General features: G+C 39.0%; 1 protein-coding gene across 1 annotated transcript in view; it reads left to right on the plus strand.

Moving 5' to 3' along the window:
• The window catches only part of LOC122809720 (RNA-binding Raly-like protein), a 725,137-nt gene that overhangs the window by 5,949 nt on the left and 701,789 nt on the right, over positions 1–17,399 (plus strand). The gene's annotated exons all lie outside the window — the stretch shown is intronic.

Here is a 17,399-nt window from a genome sequence, read left to right on the forward strand (position 1 = left end):
AAGCAAATACACCACAGAGGTTGTATAGGATAGAGTGGTATAGATAAGTTCAGCTAGTTCAGAGTGGATGGAGGGACTGCAGCAGGGTGAACACTCGAACATCTACATTTATGGTAGGTACAAAACTGTACTATGTTCATCGTGTTACCCTGCTGCAGTCATCACACTTGGGTTGAATCCCAAAGCTAAGGATGGGAGGTGGAGTTAAACAGGGTTAGAAGAAGCTAGTAGGCCCTGCAAAACAGCAGTGGCAAAACCAGCTCTAGTCTTAGAATATAGAGGCAAGTGATAGTGTTTGGTGAAGGTGTGCATTGAACTCCAAGTTGCAGCTTCCAGAATATCCTTGGTTGGCACTCCCCTGAGAAAGGCTGCTGATGTAGCTGTAGTCCTGGTGGAGTGGGACCTAATGTTTGCAGGTACCGGTTTCCCATGATGCGTGTAGCAGAAATGTATGCAATGCCCTATCCATTTAGAAATGGTCTGTTTTGAGATAGCTTTTCCTTGTGATCCTGTAGCATAGGCTACAAAGAGCTGGTCAGATTTTCTGAAAGCCTTAGTTTTATCCAAGTAGTAATGTAATTGCCTGTGAATGTCCAAAGAGTGCAGGAGTCTTTCTCCTTTGTTCTGGGGATTTGGGAAAAAAGGTGGGCAAATGAATGGTTTGGTTTAGGGCCACACTGGATACCACCTTTGGCATAAAGGAAGGGTTAGTTCATAGAGAGACTCAGTGTTGATGAAAAATGAGGAAAGGCTCCACTGCCATGAGTGCCTGTAGCTCTGAGACTCTTCTAGCTGAGATTATTGCTAGTAGCAGGGCAGTTTTCCATGAAAGAAAGTTTAAATCAGCTGAAAAAGCTCGTTCAAAGGGCGCAGTGTAAGCTTTTCCAGAACAAAGTTGAGATCCCAAGTAGGTGTTGGTGTTCTCCTTGGCGGTCTTATGTTCGTAGCCCCTCTGAGGTACTGTCTTAGGAGTGGATGTGAGAATAAAGGAGGATCCGTGTTGTAATGAGCTGAAAATTGCTGAGGCATGGATCTTAATAGATGAAAAGGAAAGTCCTTTGTGCAACATCTCAGTTAAATATTGTAGAATCTGAGGAATGTTTGGATCAAGGGGATTTTGGCCTTTAGCCTGGTTCCAGGCGCAAAATCTTTTCCATTTGTCTGAATAGGTTTTCCTGGTGCTGGGCCTCCTGGCCTCCAGAATGACATCCATAACAGCTTTGGATAGAGGTGTTGGCTGGTTGTTTAGGTAATTTGCCATGCAGCCAGGTTTAAAGTCTTGAGCTGGCTGTGTAGAATCTGATTGTCTCACTGGGTGAGCAGGTGAGGAATTTGTGGTAAAATCCATGTGGGCTGTGGGCCATGTTCCTTAGAACTGGATACCAATGCTGGCATGGCCAGTCTGGTGCAATGAGTATCAATTGTGGCCTCTCTAATCTGACTTTCAGCAGTACCTTTGCTAGAAGAGGCAGTGGAGGAAAGGCATACACCATTAATGCTTTCCAACTGAATGAGAGGGCGTCCACTTTCCAAGCTTGTGGATGGAATGTCCTTGTGCAAAATTTTTGAAGTTGGTAGTTTTGGGGGCTTGCAAACAGATCTATGTCTGGGCGTCCCCAATTTTGAGCTATCATTGCAAATACTTGTGGATCTAGTTTCCACTCGTGTGGATCCATGATGTTTCTGATTAGGTCATCTGCTAATGTGTTTTTCTTTCCTGGCAGGAATTGTGCTTGTAATTGAACCTGGTAAGACAGTGCAGTGTTCCACAAGGTCATTGCTTGCCTGCATAGAGGGTAGGAATGTGTGCCACCTTGCTTGTTTATGTACCACATTACTGTGGTATTGTCCATCTTTATTATTAGTTGTCCTGGGTGTAAGAGGTCCTTGAAAGCTGTTAGGGCATTCTGTACTGCTAGCATTTCTTTTTGATTGATATGCAGATGCCTCTGATCTGTAGTCCATTTGCCCTGAATGCACTGTCCTGCCATGTGTGCTCCCCAGGCATAGTCCGATGCATCTGTTGTCATAGTTTGCCTGGCTGTGGGTAAGGTGAAAGGTTGACCCTTGTTGAGGTGACATGCCTGTGCCCACCATAGAAACTCCTGTTGAAGGCAGGGAATGAGTGGTATCATTGTTTCCAAGCTGTGGCTGTGCTGAGTCCATACGCTTTTCAGGTACCATTGTAATTTCCTCATATGCAGTTTTGCAAATGGTATTAGTAGTATGCAAGATGCTATGAATCCCAAGGCCTGCAGAATTTTTCTTGCAGGGAGCTGGGTCTTTGTTGCCATTATTTTGAAATATTGAGTCAGCTGTTGTTGCTTGTCTGGCGTGAGATAAGCCATCTGGGTCATTGTATTCAAGCTGGCACCCAGGAATATTATGTTTTGTGAGGGCACTAGTTTTGATTTCTTTTCGTTTACTGTGTACCCTAGGCAACTTAGAAGGTGTTTGACAAATGCCAGATACTTTAAAAGAATGTCCTTGCTTTCTGCTTGAATAAGGCAGTCGTCCAGGTATGGGTATATTTGAAAATCCTCTTTGTCTGCAGTATGCAATTACTGGTGCCAGGCATTTTGTGAAGACCCTGGGCACAGTAGATAAGCCAAAGGGCAGTGCAGAGAATTGATAATGCGTTGAACCTGCAATGAAGCGGAGGTATCTTCTGCAATTTTGTCTGATAGGGACATGCAGGTATGCCTCCTTGAGGTCCAACGTTACTAGCCAAGCATTCTTGCCCAGCATGGGAAGAAGCTGCTGTAGTGTTAGCATCTTGAATTTTGGTACTTGCAGATAGGTGTTCAGAATTGAAAGATCCAGAATGGGTCTCCATGCTTTGCCCTTTCTTGGGACTAGAACGAGTCTTGAGTAAAATCCTTGTCCTTGCTTTTGTGTAGGTACCTGTTGAATGGCTGTCATGTCCATGAGAGCTGTAATTTGTTTGTGTGCCTCTGCCCATTGATTTGGTGGCAGGTTTGGCATTCCTTTTATACTTGGTAAGGTATGAAAGTGGAATCTGTATCCTTGAGGGACAATGTTTAGGACCCATTTGTCTTTTGTGATGATGTGCCAGTTGTCTGCAAAAAATGCAAATTTTCCTCCCAAGGGAGCTGCCAGGAGAGATTTGTTTGGTAGTTTGAAGATTGAGTCATTGTGTTTGTCTTCTGCTAGCTTGGGCCCTGTCTTCTCCTCCTTTCTGGGTAGCAGTACCCCATTGGCGAGGTTTGTAGGGGCCTTGTGACTGACCCATGCCCCTTGGGCGTCTGCATTTGCCCCTCTGTGAGCTGTCAGAAGCTGGAAAGGACCAGTTTTTCATTGGCCAATTTCTGCTGAAACGATGGGGTTGTACCTGCAAAAAATCCTTGACCGTCTGCATAGACTTTGCCTTATCCTCCATTTTCTTTAAAACCTCTTCTGCTTTGACACCAAATAATACATCCTGCTGTAAAGGTGCATCCAATAATTTTGCTTTAACATGATCAGGAAGGGTTTGTTCTTTTAACCAAGCATGTCTACGTATGACAGAGCCAGTAACAGCTGCTCTACAGGAAGCTTCCAATGAATCAAATCCACATTGTAAAGTATGTTTGCCCACCTGTTCAGCTGCATGCAACAGATCCTGCATTTCCTTGAATTCAGACTGTTCAGTATGTGTACTCATTTTTTGTTTTAATTGAGACATTAGGAATTGCTGATATTTCAGCATGTGAAACTGACAATTTAATGCCCTCATAGCCAGAGTTGCAGAGGTGTAGATTTTCTTTACCCATCTATCTAGGGCTCTGGAATCCCTTTCAGAGGGCACAGGATTTTTAGCCATATAAGCTTTAGCTCCCTTAGGACCCAGGAAAATTGTTTCTGGGTCAGCCACAGGGCTTTTATAAAGGAATTTGTGTGAGTCAGGTACTCTGTAGTACCTGTCTGGTTTGGCTGGAGCAGGAGGTAGAGAGTCTGGATTTAGACTAGACTCCAAGTAAACATCATCCACAATATCTAAAACTGGAGGGATAGCAAGAGGTCTGTGCTGGGGTAGTAAAAGGAACTCTCGGAGCCTTTTCTTAGAATCAGAGTAGTCCTGGCCTTCCCAGTGGAAATGTTCCCTCATGGTATGTAAAGTTTCCCCAAAAGAGTAGTCTTTAGGGGGAGATGCTGAGGGAATAGAGTCTTCAGCATCAGAGTCTTCATAAGGTGGAAAAGTGTAATCCTGTTCCTCAGAAGAATCTGAGGAAATTGAAACCTGGTCAGAGGAAGCATAATCCTCCTCTTGTCTTGGTCTTTTATCAGGAGGGGGATGGGAACCCCTGATTAGGGTAATCAAATATTTAGCCATCTTAAGCATCTGTTTCTTAGGCATGGGGCCTTGAACTGTAGACTGATGTACAGTCTTCTTTGGTTTTAAAGGAGTTTTAAGCTTAGCATAAGATTTAATGGTGAGTGTAGTCGGTATGAAGACACTTTCTGCAACCAAAGGTGTTTCCAGTGCACCGGAATCTACTTCTGCTCCAGTGTCGGAAGGGCCTAATGAAGATGGCTGTGTCAGCCTAGTAGACTCCGCTTGAGAATCTGCAGCTGTCTGGGGTTCCTGTTCTGCGGTCATCAGGGGATGCGTAGGCGCCTCACTGAAAAACAGAGAACCGGCGACAAGCCCAGCAGAGGCCTCAGAGTCTGGCTTGTTCCTAGGCTGCCTGTCCTTATCCTTGTATTTTTTATGCATGCTGGTCATTGGCTGCTCCGACGGCATGATATAATTAAATTTCCTACCAAAGTAATGTCGTGCAAAGTCAAAACAGTGTTTGATAGTTCGTTTATTAAACCTAGCACAAAACTGACAACTTGTGACGTCATGGTCTGGGCCTAGGCAAGGAATACAATAGGAATGGAAGTCCTTATGAGGTATTTGCTTCCCACAAGAAATGCAATTGTTAACTTTTTCTGACATCGGACTGAGGCAAGAAAAGGTTCCCCAATGGGGTACTTAGCTTTACTGAAGACTTTGGACTGAAATTCGAATCGAAAATCTCAGGTATCGGCCGAACGGCACTTGCAAACTGCTTCTGCTTCGGGCACCACGTGGCAAGAAAGACTGAAGAAAATGGCGTTGGATGCCTCTTATATACCCCTGGTGCTCTGACATCAGGGAAGAAGCGACAGCAACTGATGCTGGACCAAGACTTTGGAACTCGGGCCGACTGCGGGACCGCCTGATGGCAGGATAACCAAGTGTGATGACTGCAGCAGGGTAACACGATGAACATCTAAATGTTACATTTTTCCAAAGTCAACCATTGCTTCAATGGATAAAAATTCTGAAATGCTATTTGAATAACTGGCTAATTAATTGTTTGAATTTGAATTCTCTTATTTTCAGTTTATTTAAACATTTATGTGATTTATTACTTAGCAATCACTAAATATTCTTCTTTATACTAACTCAGTTAAAGCTCATCTTAATCATTTGTTTCAGATATGTTAATGATTTATTTTAAACAGTTTAATCTTGTTTTCATACTGTTTTGATTAAAACACTAAAAACTCGCTGATGTATTTAAAATAGCATAGTGTTGTAATGGTTGGTGAGGCTACCTCACAGCTCTTGGTTGCCTGGTTTGGTTCTTTGTAGAGTACAATCTGCGTATAATAAATGTATCCATGTGGGATTTCATTAGGGTGTCCATTTTCCTCCCACATTCCAAAGACATAATGGAAATTGAACTGGTGAACCTCTAAATTGCCCATAGGTGTATGTTATATGTGTGGCAATGCATGTGTAGCATTCTACAGGGGACTAGAATCCTATTCAGAAATGGTTTTGTGTTTTATTCTTTTTGATGGTGGAGATTATTTTGTCTCCCCCACAGCCCTGAATAGGAAAAAGCAGGTATTAGGACATGAATGAGTGATATCCTGAATTTTAGAGGGAACAGACATATCTACCTGAACCTGCTTATTTATTACATTTGCTGGATATAACCAGCATGTTATAACTGTTTGTTGTCACATCTTCATTAGATATGTCATGCAATTAGTTTCATTTCAAGCCTATACAGACTTTTACCAAGAACACCAAGTGTGCATATAATAGTCATTATAATGTGTGCATTACCCCTGTTTATGGGATCCTTTTAATATGCAGAGCACCAGCTCATGTGTGAACCCACTAATGTGAAAAGTATGCAGTTGTGGGAATCACTAAATATCCGTCCTTATACTAATTAAAGCTCATCTTAATCATTTGTTTCAGATATGTTAATGATTTATTTTAAACAGTGTAATCTACTAGAGCATACTGAGCCCACTAATATGCAGGACACACCCATGTAGGAGCCCACTAATATGCAGGGTGCCCAGGGGGCTCCACTACTGACAGGTCTTTTGCAGGAGGTAGAGCCACTGACCCTTACTTCCTGTGTTCTACTTGTGAGTCAGTTTGCTATCCAGTGAGTTACATAGGGGTTAACATTTAGCCGAGAGAGTATCTATGATGCCTGTGGGAGGGAAGGTGTTGAATGCCTTTGCAAAATCCATATAGGCAGTGTGCATTGATTTGCCCTTGTCCATTGCTTCAGCAGCTTTTTGAAGAAGTTAACAACCAGAGTACATAGGCAGGATATACCCTTGATGAATATGAACTGGATTATGTTGAGAGTCAGAATTTTAACAATAATAGAGGGAACAGACATATCTGCCTGAACCTGTTTATTTATTACATTTGCTGGATATAACCGGCATGTTATAACTGTTTGTTGTCACATCTTCATTAGATATGTCATGCAATTGGCTTAATTTCAAGCCTATACAGACCTTGACCAAGAACCCCAAGTGTGCATATAACAGCCATTATAATGTGTGCATTACCCCTTTTTATGGGATCCTTTTAATATCAATATAAGTAAAGGTGTGTGGGTAAAACCACCCCTCTCCATGTAAAATGTTTCATGGTTTTACATGGGTAGGTTGGTAGAGATGATCACTAAAGGAATGTTATTTTAGCAGCTTGCAACAGCTGCTTGTGTGCTGTTGCAACTTATTATACATCAATGCTGTCTGGTGGTAATAAAGTACATGTTTGATGAGCCATTACTGACATTAGCAGTGCAAAATGCTAGTGCATGCATATTTACATACATGCAATCATATGTCTCTGCATGTACCACTGCATATATAGGTGTAGATATATATATTTGTGTGTGTATATTGCAAATAAATCTAGAATATTGCATAAGTCACAGTCATAAAGATGAACGTCTTCATATCTGAATGCCCTTGATTTACTGGTCACAAATGTAATAATTAATTTGCAGTGTCATTGGCTTAACTGACAACACATTCATCTTTAGTGCTGGAAGATCTGTGTACTGTGGGTTCAGTTCCCACACCCAGTACTTGGATTCAGTTTCCAGTACAAACACTGTAGACATTAAACTGAGGATGCCATCTGTTGGTGGTAGCTTAGGTGGATGTAAAAGCTCCTAGAATAGAACACTTGTCAAAAACAGTAGGGATCTTTTAGTTAGTTACATTCTCCAATACTTATATACATATACAATGCACTTTATCTCACATAACATATATGTTTTTTCTTTTCTGTGACCAGTTTCTTTTGCCATAATCATGCTCTGGTTTTACATAAAACAGCTAATAGACATTTTTTTTATTAAATAAGACATCATCAGTCCTAGCTTTTCATATTTGCCAGTTAAGAAAAAAAATCTTATCAATTGTCCAATGTCTCCTATGTTGTTATCATCATTACATGCAAACTAAATGATATTCAAATGGGTGTTTTTCCCATTTAACAACTTAATTTCATATAGTTCCATACTTCCTGTACCAACTCACATCCTAAAGTTCAGATGTTTTTTAATTTCTTTTAATAGGGAACTTACTTAGAATCAGTCATTCTCCATATGAAATCCTGTCAAGCCATTAACCATTTTAATCTCTTCTGCCTATCACAAATTGCTTTTATATTTCATCATTTAATTCTTCTGACAGGACACCATAATGTCTTCATAACATTTTCCTACTTATTTGCATTACTATTCAAATCTAACTTCTGCAGCTTAAATCTTACAGTGACATTCTACAATTTCTCTTTTTTTACACTATTTTCCTTCGATCATTTCCAAAATAAACCGGATGTTTCTTTTCAGCAATTTTCATTTTTCGCCTTCATCATCTGAATTACCCAAATAAATACAATGATGCCAAGTACACAATAGGATTGATTAATGCCAAAACACTTTTATCACTATTATTGTACAAAACCCCTTTTTCTCCTGGATTTAACCCATATCCAAAAATACTAGGAAGAAAAAACTAGCCACAACAATTCTTATTCTTTATTACCTGGAAACATATAGACACCCCAGCATACTCTAATTTACCCTAAACAACTGTACTTATTAAATCTATTTTTGTCTTAAAAGTCATTTTGAACATTTCCCATAACCCTGTAATGTCTCTAATTTCTCTTTAAATACTTCTTGAAAATATGTTTCTATTGTATTCTTTCTGCTATGTCTTATTACCAAAACTAACATCTCTGTGATAGAAAAAATAGATTTCTTCCATTCTGGCTGGATTACTTAAGCCTTTACTTTCTTATTTATTCAACTGCAATCCTATTCCTAACCACTCCTAATATTTACTTAATTTTCTAAGTGCTTTAGTCCACAAATTATGTATATCTAATAGCATCACAACATCAGCATATAACATAAAAATTGAGATTTTAATATCCCCCATCCAGACATTTGCATCCCCCCAATATCCTTTTATGTATATAGCTACAGCATTTATTGCAAGAGTAAACCACATCCTGCTTATGGGGCACCCTTTGCATAATCCCTTTCTTAATCCAAATCTAGTCAATTGACCATCCATTTATCAAAATGTTAACCCAATTTTCTTCATATGCTGATCACAACAATTGTATCATTTTTCCTCTAAGCCCATATCCCTCCATAATGTTCCACCTCATTTATAATCAACCTTATCATTTTACAGTTACATGCTCAAGACTTGGAAGGTTGAGTTGAGCTGTCCAAATCATATACTATGATAGCTGAAATGTTGGATACTGACATTACAGCCTGGCTGAACTTGCCCCTCTTCTGTACCCATGTTTTCACTTGTTCCTATGTCTGTAGCAGTAGGAAGTTTCAGTGTTTGGTGTGTTTTTCAGTTTTGCTGGTGCCTGGCACACCAGCCTTCATCCTATTGTTTTAATTATTGCTCAGCTTGACCTTCAGAGCCTTAAACATCCGATAGTAAACCACACTATCATATACTTTACCTATATATTCAACTAACAGATTTGCATTGTTTTCTTTCTAAACAATTCCATCCATCACTGCTTTAATAAGTCCTTTCCCCCTCATTCTTTTTGTTCAAAATGAACCCTTCACATCTGCCTGATATAACCTTGTCCACAAATATTATGTCCCCCCTCTCCATGTCTGTCTGTCTGAGGTGAGAAGGACTCTAGCTTTTCTGTTTTCTTTTTTTTTTTGGTCATATTCCTTTCCCATCATTTTATTTATTTATTTATTTTACATTTATTTTACATTTGTTGACTGGGATTGTCCGACTGAGCTGAAACAAATAGAAACAATAGAAAATAGAACAAATAGTTTTTTATCAAACATGGATACTATTTGTTCAAGGGTGTTCTGGCATTTGCAGGACGGGGTAAATTTTTCTACTATACCATCTGGTCTGCACAACAGTTTTTAACCTTTTTAAGGTAGGGAGGGTAATGTTACTTGTTATTATGATTTGTGACCGTCCGAATTATAGGACTGTTTTAACAGGTGGTTTTACACACGTTATTGGTTTAATAGGTTATACATTGTTAAACAATTTATTAGTATTTGGGTTTGTACTATTAATTATTTATGGACTTTATACTATGTTATTTATTTATTCACCATTTACACATTGTACCACTTTAAATGGTGATTTGAGAAGAAGAGCCATGTGATTATTAATGATTATTTAATGACTGACTTGATGGTTATTTGCCATTTGTTCTGAGGAAGCTCGGTACTGACCGAGAGAAAGCGCTTAACTTTTATCAGTTTATTATTTTATTATTTTGTGCAATAAAGTTGGGTTTAACTATTTGGTTATTAATATTTTTATTATTGGAATCCGGGTACTGTGCTTTGAGGGCTGCTATTTTTCATATGTTGTACACCATACACCTCCCTCTGCAGGGGGTGTCTGCATTGTAATGTGGGCCAGAATGCCTGCATCCCAAGATGGGTGCAGCCAACACTGGCTGCTCACTCCCACCCTCTTTCACATAGGTCCTCCAATTTTGTAGCCTCTAAACAATCACAGATAATCTGGTTGATAGTCTAAGCCTCATCCTTCTATACCACTAGGTTTGTTCCCAATATTTTTCTGTTCTCCCTTTGTATATGAAAAATTGGCCATTTTCTAGTCCCCTGACACTTGTTCATTAGCCAGTGATTTGTTGTAGATTTGTGCCAGAGGTTGGAGGAGTCTATAAAAACACTGGCAAGATTTTGTGAAGACACATTGGAGACAGTCCATCTCTTTTGTTTGAGGGGTTCTGTTCTCCCTAATGGCAGTTAGTTCCCTCTTAACATCTTCCTCTCCTGGTGACTGTCTATGGTTCTACCCATTCTACCCTGCTTCCCTTCCAGCATGACATCCTCTCTTGCTTTCCTCTGCGAAGACTGATGTCATGATTACTAGCCCATCCCCCTAATTGGGTTTCATGATTCTAATTTTTTGATTATTTCAAAGGTCTTGTAATTTTAATTTTTCATCATTAGATAAACAAAAGCATTTATTAACATCTTTTTGGTATAAGTCTTGTCTGAGTTATCCTGCCATGATGTTCTTCTCTGGTTTTCGGTTTGTTTCATCCCTATCTTGTGTTTATTCGTTTGTCATAAGTGTTATGGCTATAGGGACCATGGCCAGATTTCAGTCTCAAAGTTTATTTCAAGAAGTGGATATATATGATTTATAAAGATCTGTTGGTAATTTGATGTTACTTATTCAGCAAGTGACACAGCATATGGATGAATTTTCATCGAACCGTCCCCCGCCAAGAGAAACAAGTGTAATAAGGAAGACCTGAACCTCCATTTGATCAATTTAATGGAACGAATGATGTAAATAATCTTAAAGGTATGATTATTGAACAAAAAGTTACTATTGATGTGCATAATTATCTCAATGTTGCTAACCACTTGATCCCCCCATTTTGGAGTGCCCAAAATTCATAAGAGTATTGAACAGCCCCCATTGCGCCCTATTGTGGATGTGTGTGGTTCTATCACTTATCCCTATGCAAATTTTAAGGTGAAAAATTAAAAGTATTAGTACTTCAAGAAGAATATTTGTCATGACTCCTGGGAGTTCTTGCAAAAAATAACTACAATACCCTTTAAGGATTCCTATATCTTCATCACAATCAATGTCAAAGATTTATATACTGTTATACTGCATCAGTTGGGGGTGGAGTGGTTTTCAGAATTCCTGTTTGAAAAAGGTATTCCACAGGAGAAAGTAAATTTGTATGAAAACCTTTTGGAAATTGTACTAAAAAATAATTTTCTCATATTTGAAAAGCAGTTATACTTACAATGCAAAGGAGTCACTATGGGGTCGGCATGTGTGTGCGGGGGGTTATTCATTATATAGTTATGCAGTGGGAGGAAAATTATTTATTTAAATCAGACGTCTTGGATCATGTAAGTTTTATACACACTTTCTGGATGACATTCTTCAATCTATGGGATGATGATAAAGAAAAAATCCCCCGTTTTTTAGATTATATTAATCAGAGTACTAATTGCTTAAACTTTACATGTGAATTTCATGATGTACACATTTCATACTTAGATATTTGGTTAATAAAAGATATACCTGATAAGAAGTTCCTCTCTATAATACACCGCAAGCCTACTTATTCTAATAGTTTTTACATTTCTCAATCTCACATCCACTCGTCCAGAAAAAGGCAATTGTTAAAGGGCAGTTTGCACATGCTGCCTGGATGATCACTCTTGGTGAAACTTTTTGGGATGAATGCATTTTGCTTAAAGAAATGTTTAGAAAATGAGGATATCTGATTCAATTTATCAATAACCTTAAGTTAGAGGTTATTAATAAATGGGAACAGAAATATTTTGTGCCAATTTTAGATAACACAACACATATTATTACTATTTTAGATAGGAATGTTTCCTATAGAAATATAAATAAAAATTACACTAAAGGTCAAGATAAGTTTAAGAACGCATTTATTACTGTGTATATAACTGATAGTATTATGATCAAATGTATTTTGGAGAAGATCGATAAATTAGGGAAAATGTGGGTGAAAAACCCAAGTGGTATATAGAAAAGGGAAAAATCTAAAAGCCATGTTAGAAAAAAAAGTTAAACTACAAAAGGGAAATATGGGGATGAAATAATGTGGTCATTGTGTTTATTGTAGATATACTTATGTTAAGGACCAGCTTACGATAAACAACAATGTGTTAAAGATTACAGTATTGTTTAACTGTGATACAGAAGGCCGCAGAAATACCTCACTAAAAGAATCACAGGCCTAAAGCAGATGTCCTATGCTGACCACCTTAAAAAACTCCAGCTATACTCTGTCACATATCGTCTACTCAGAGGCGATCTCTGCTTAACATACAAGGCCATGTCAAACCCAGAGCTGTTGGACATGCTACACTTAAAGAAATCCCAATCCCTCAGAGCCACATGCACTAGGGATCTAAACCTTGTCATCACAATAAACAAAACATGCTGGAGGGATAGGTTCCTGACCCAGAGACTCCCCAGACTCTGGAATAGATTGCCCATACATGTCAAGCAGTGTGCCTCTTTGGCCCTATTCAAAAGGAACCTTGACGATTGGATGGGAGAAAGGAAATTCACCCCGGGGATTATGTCAGTTGCCCTTCTAGACAGGGGCCTCGGGAAGTAAATAGTGTGGGAAGAAATAGCCATGGAATTGTTATGGCTAGGCTTGTATAGGCCCTAGGGCTGATAGCCTAGTACCAACCTATGAACCTATGAACAGCCAGGGTTGTATACTGTGCATTTTGTATGTCATACCCTACGTAAACTCAAAGACAGAATAAATGAGCATATGAAATCAAGAAAAAAAGGACACTAATGCTTTATTTAAACATGTTCATGAGAACCTGGGGCATGACTAAGTATATTATGGTAGAAAAAGTATTAGTAAATGAGAGGGGGCCACCACGGGCCTTGAATTTAGAAAGAACGTGAATTATACTAGCAGCTATGATTGTATGCAAATAGCTGGCCAGGATTAAATGAGCAAGTGTCAATAGCTTGTCTTCTTAAATTGAAAGCACTTTTAAGATAAATAAATATTTAGTTTTGTAAAAGGTTTTAAAAACTGGTGGAAGACCTGTGTAATAAGATGAGTTCTTACAGACACTTTAGTTACAATGTTATTTATTTGCTTTGTAAAATAAACTGTTCTGTTACTTTAAATGTGGTTATCTGGGTGGGGGGTTGGTGTTCATATGATCATGAATTTGAAATTGATTGGTATATAAAAGGTTGTAGATATTTTAGATATTTATCTTACAAGTTTTTATGAAAAAATGAAAGAGATTATTAAAATCTTTTTGGTACAAGTCTGGTCTGAGTTTTCTTGCTGTAACGTTCTTCTGTACTTTTGCCCTAATAACTAACCTCACACCTCAGTGAAGACATGGTCTGCAACATTTAAATGTGTGGTAACTAAATTATCTGGCCTTGATCTGCAGTGCTACCATGTCCATAAAAGTTAACACTGACTGGATGGAGTTTCTTAAAGTTGGAAAAGCATTAAATGAGAAACAAGCAACAAATTAATTCCTACAAATAAACAGTTTCGAGAGCAAATGAACTCAGTGATTAATGTTTAATTTGATGCCATTTCAAATTTGTATGGTGAGCTCCAGCTGTTTCACTGTTACAAAAGTCTTTCATATCTTGTATATAAAGCACTGAGTGCTGCTGTTTCTAAAGATGTCCTTCCCACTGCTGAAGGCAAGATGTACAGTATGGCATGACATATTGCTTTTTGTGTTACCATGGCATTACTCTTCCAGATGATACCATAAATCAGGGATGCTGTGATCCAAGTACAGTAATTTGTATTTGCCTGCACTGAAGATCACCTGTCATCTTCCTGCACATTTGGACAGCTTTTCTACATCCTTCCTTAGACTCTTGCCCCATTTCCCACTGTTCATTTTTTTTCTTGCTTCAGTAATAGGCATACTGGTAAATTACAGTTCTCTGGGTTAAGGCATGAAAAATAATAACATTAAAAATATTAACAATGTTTTTAAACTGAAATCAGAAATGGAAAATATGGCTAGAATTTTAAATCATTAACTGCACTGAATGCTTTAAACAAATATGGAGTCATGGGTTAATTTTCCTCAGTAATTTACCAGACTGGGTCTAAATTCAGACATGTATCAGCAATATTAGAAGGCCCATTAAAAATCAGTTATTAATATGTACATAACTTGAATAACAAACTGGATAAAAAAGAAGTTATGCATTTACCATAACATTCCATCTATGTTGTCCATTTTCATTCTTCCTCAACTGATGGGTTTGGATCCAATCCCTCAGATCCAACTTAGCCGTTGCTGAAGCTCGTGGCAACCAAAACCTCTTGAGCTTCTCCCTTGCATGTAATGCACCAAGTTAGCTGATTTTTGACCGAAAGGAAAAGTTAGCTAAGAATAGATAAAGGAGGTGAAGACTAGCATGCAGACAGTACATGAAAATAACATATCTGGAGTTTTATGCAAAGGACAGTGATGTCCCCTAAAGACTCATTTTTCCAGAAGTTTGCAAAGGATGGGGTTTGGTGGATGGGGAGTTCAGGAAGAATGAAAATGGACAACACAGAAAGAATGTTATGGTAAGGATATAACTTCTTTATCTGATGTTGTCAATTTTCATTCTATCCTCAGCTGATAGGACAGAGTTCCCAGCTACCTAAAATCCTGGGTGGACTCATGGAACGATGTTATTGAGCACATTTGAACCAAATGATGCTCTACCTCTGGAGACCAGATCCAATTTGTAATGAGTAACAAAGGTATGGGGAGTAGCCCAAGTAGCTGCTGCACATATGTTGTCCATAGTCATCCTGGAAAGAAAAACTGAAGACTTTGCCATGGATCTAGTTGAATGAGCTCGTACTGGTTGTTGTAATGTAACACCCAATTTTTTATAAATAAATGATATACAATTGGTTAGCCATCTGGCTAAAGTTACTTTGGCAACTTGTTTTCCCATTTTCAACTTAGCAAATGAAACAAACAACTGGTCTGTCTTTCTTATATCTTTTGTTCTATGCAGATAAAAATGTAATTGTCTATGAACGTCCAGTAAATGTAACATGCATTCACCTTTGTTAGTAAATTTGGGGAAGAAAACTGGCAAATTAATGGACTGATTGATACTGGATTCTGACACCACTTTGGGAAGAAAGGATGCATTTGTTCATAATGTAACTCTATCTTTGTGAAAAATCAAATATGGAGGTTTTGAAGACAATGCCTGAATTTCTGAAATTTGTCTAGCAGATGTAATGGCTACTGGAAAAAATGTTTTCCAAGTAAGATATTTAAGGTCATATTTAGCTGCTGGTTCAAAGGGAGAATGTATAAGTGCCTGCAGTACCAGACTGAGGTCCCATAGGGGAGTAAGGTCTTTAAAGGGAGTTCTTAAAAGCAGAGTGCCTCTCAAGAAAGCACGGCTTATGAGAGGCTACTGAGGAGCCTTCAATTCTAGTGTGAAAGTTTGATACTGAACTTTAATGGTTGAGAAACTAGCTCCTTCTTTAAAAAGTAAGGCCAAAGATTCAAGGGTAGTATCTATAGGAGCTGGAAAAAGTTCAACATGATTTTGATGCGCCCAATGCACAAATCTTTTCCATTTACTGGAATAGAGTTTACGTATTAAAGGTTTATGTGAAGATAAAAGTATATATTAGACAGTGAAAGAGAGCATAGGCTGTCTGGCTATTGATGGAATTGGAGAAGCCAGGCAGTCAGCCTGAGGTTTGAGATGTCTGGATGGATCATGCCTGTCAAGTGAGGTCTGGAATTGGATCCAGAATTCAAGGTTGGTGAAGTAAGTGAGGCCAAAGGAAGTGGGACCAAATCTGTTGAAGCCAGTACTGTGCAATGAGGATGACTTTGCTCTGCAACATAGCAGCTTTCTGTAGGAATTTCAGAATTAGCGGGATTGATGTGTAGGAACAAAGTATACCAGGGGGCCAATCATGAAGTAGAGCATCACTCAGTGATTCCACTTTTGGGGGTATTAGGGCAAAGTAGCTGCGGCATTTGTTGTAAAGGGAAAAGCATAAAGATCGCAGCAAGGCTGGCCCCACTGATGGAAAATGATTTCCATCATGTTTTTGTTAAGAGACCACTCATGAGGTAGAAGAATGCAACTACTCAGCTTGTCTGCTGTCATACAGGACTTCATCTGAATGTGTGTTGCTGTAAGAAAGTGGTTGGATGAGATCTCCAATTACTACACTCTGAGCACTTCTTGACACAAGGGGTAAGATCTTGTACCTCCTTGTTTGTTGATATGCCAAACTACTGACATATTGTCCGTTTGAATTGCAATCCTCCCTGAAGGGAGAGCATGCTGAAGGGCCTGCAATGCTAAAAGCACTGCTCTCATCTGTAGGCCATTGACATGTAAGTTGCCCTCTTCAGTGGACCAAGTGCCTTAGACTGTTTTCCCCAGAAAGTGCCCCCCTCCCCCACCCCAACGGGGAAGCATGTGTGGTCACTATAGCCTTGGGCTGAGGGAGAACGAATGGACAACCTTGTAGAACCTGATCTAATTGAATCCTCCACCTGAGATCTCACTCTTACATGTCTGAGTGATTCTTATTTGTGCTGACATCTGCTGATAAAGAATAGACCACGTGTGTTGATAACATCCATTGATGAATTCTCATATGAAATCTGGCTAGCGGTACTAAGGTTATTGCCACTGACATTGATCCTATAACTTGAAGGACCAAGCAGGCTGAAATCTTGGTACTGCAGATTATTTTCCTGACCTGTAATCTTATAGTTTGCACCCTTGAGGGAGGCAGTGAACTTATCATTGTCTTTGTGTTGAGCAGTGCTGCTATGAATTGCAAATCCTGAGTTTTTTCCAGTTGAGACTTGTTGTAGTTTATGATTATCCCCAGAACAGAACACGTCTGGAGAACCTGATCACATGCCCTTATTAATTGATGCCTGGTTGGGGCAGTAATGAGCCAGTTGTCTAGATATGGAAACACTCGGAATCCTTGCAGTCTCAAGAGAGCTGCTACTACT

This window comes from Protopterus annectens, chromosome 8.part0, assembly GCF_019279795.1.
Source record: "Protopterus annectens isolate FY-2018-M chromosome 8.part0, PAN1.0, whole genome shotgun sequence".
NCBI lineage: Eukaryota > Metazoa > Chordata > Ceratodontiformes > Protopteridae > Protopterus > Protopterus annectens.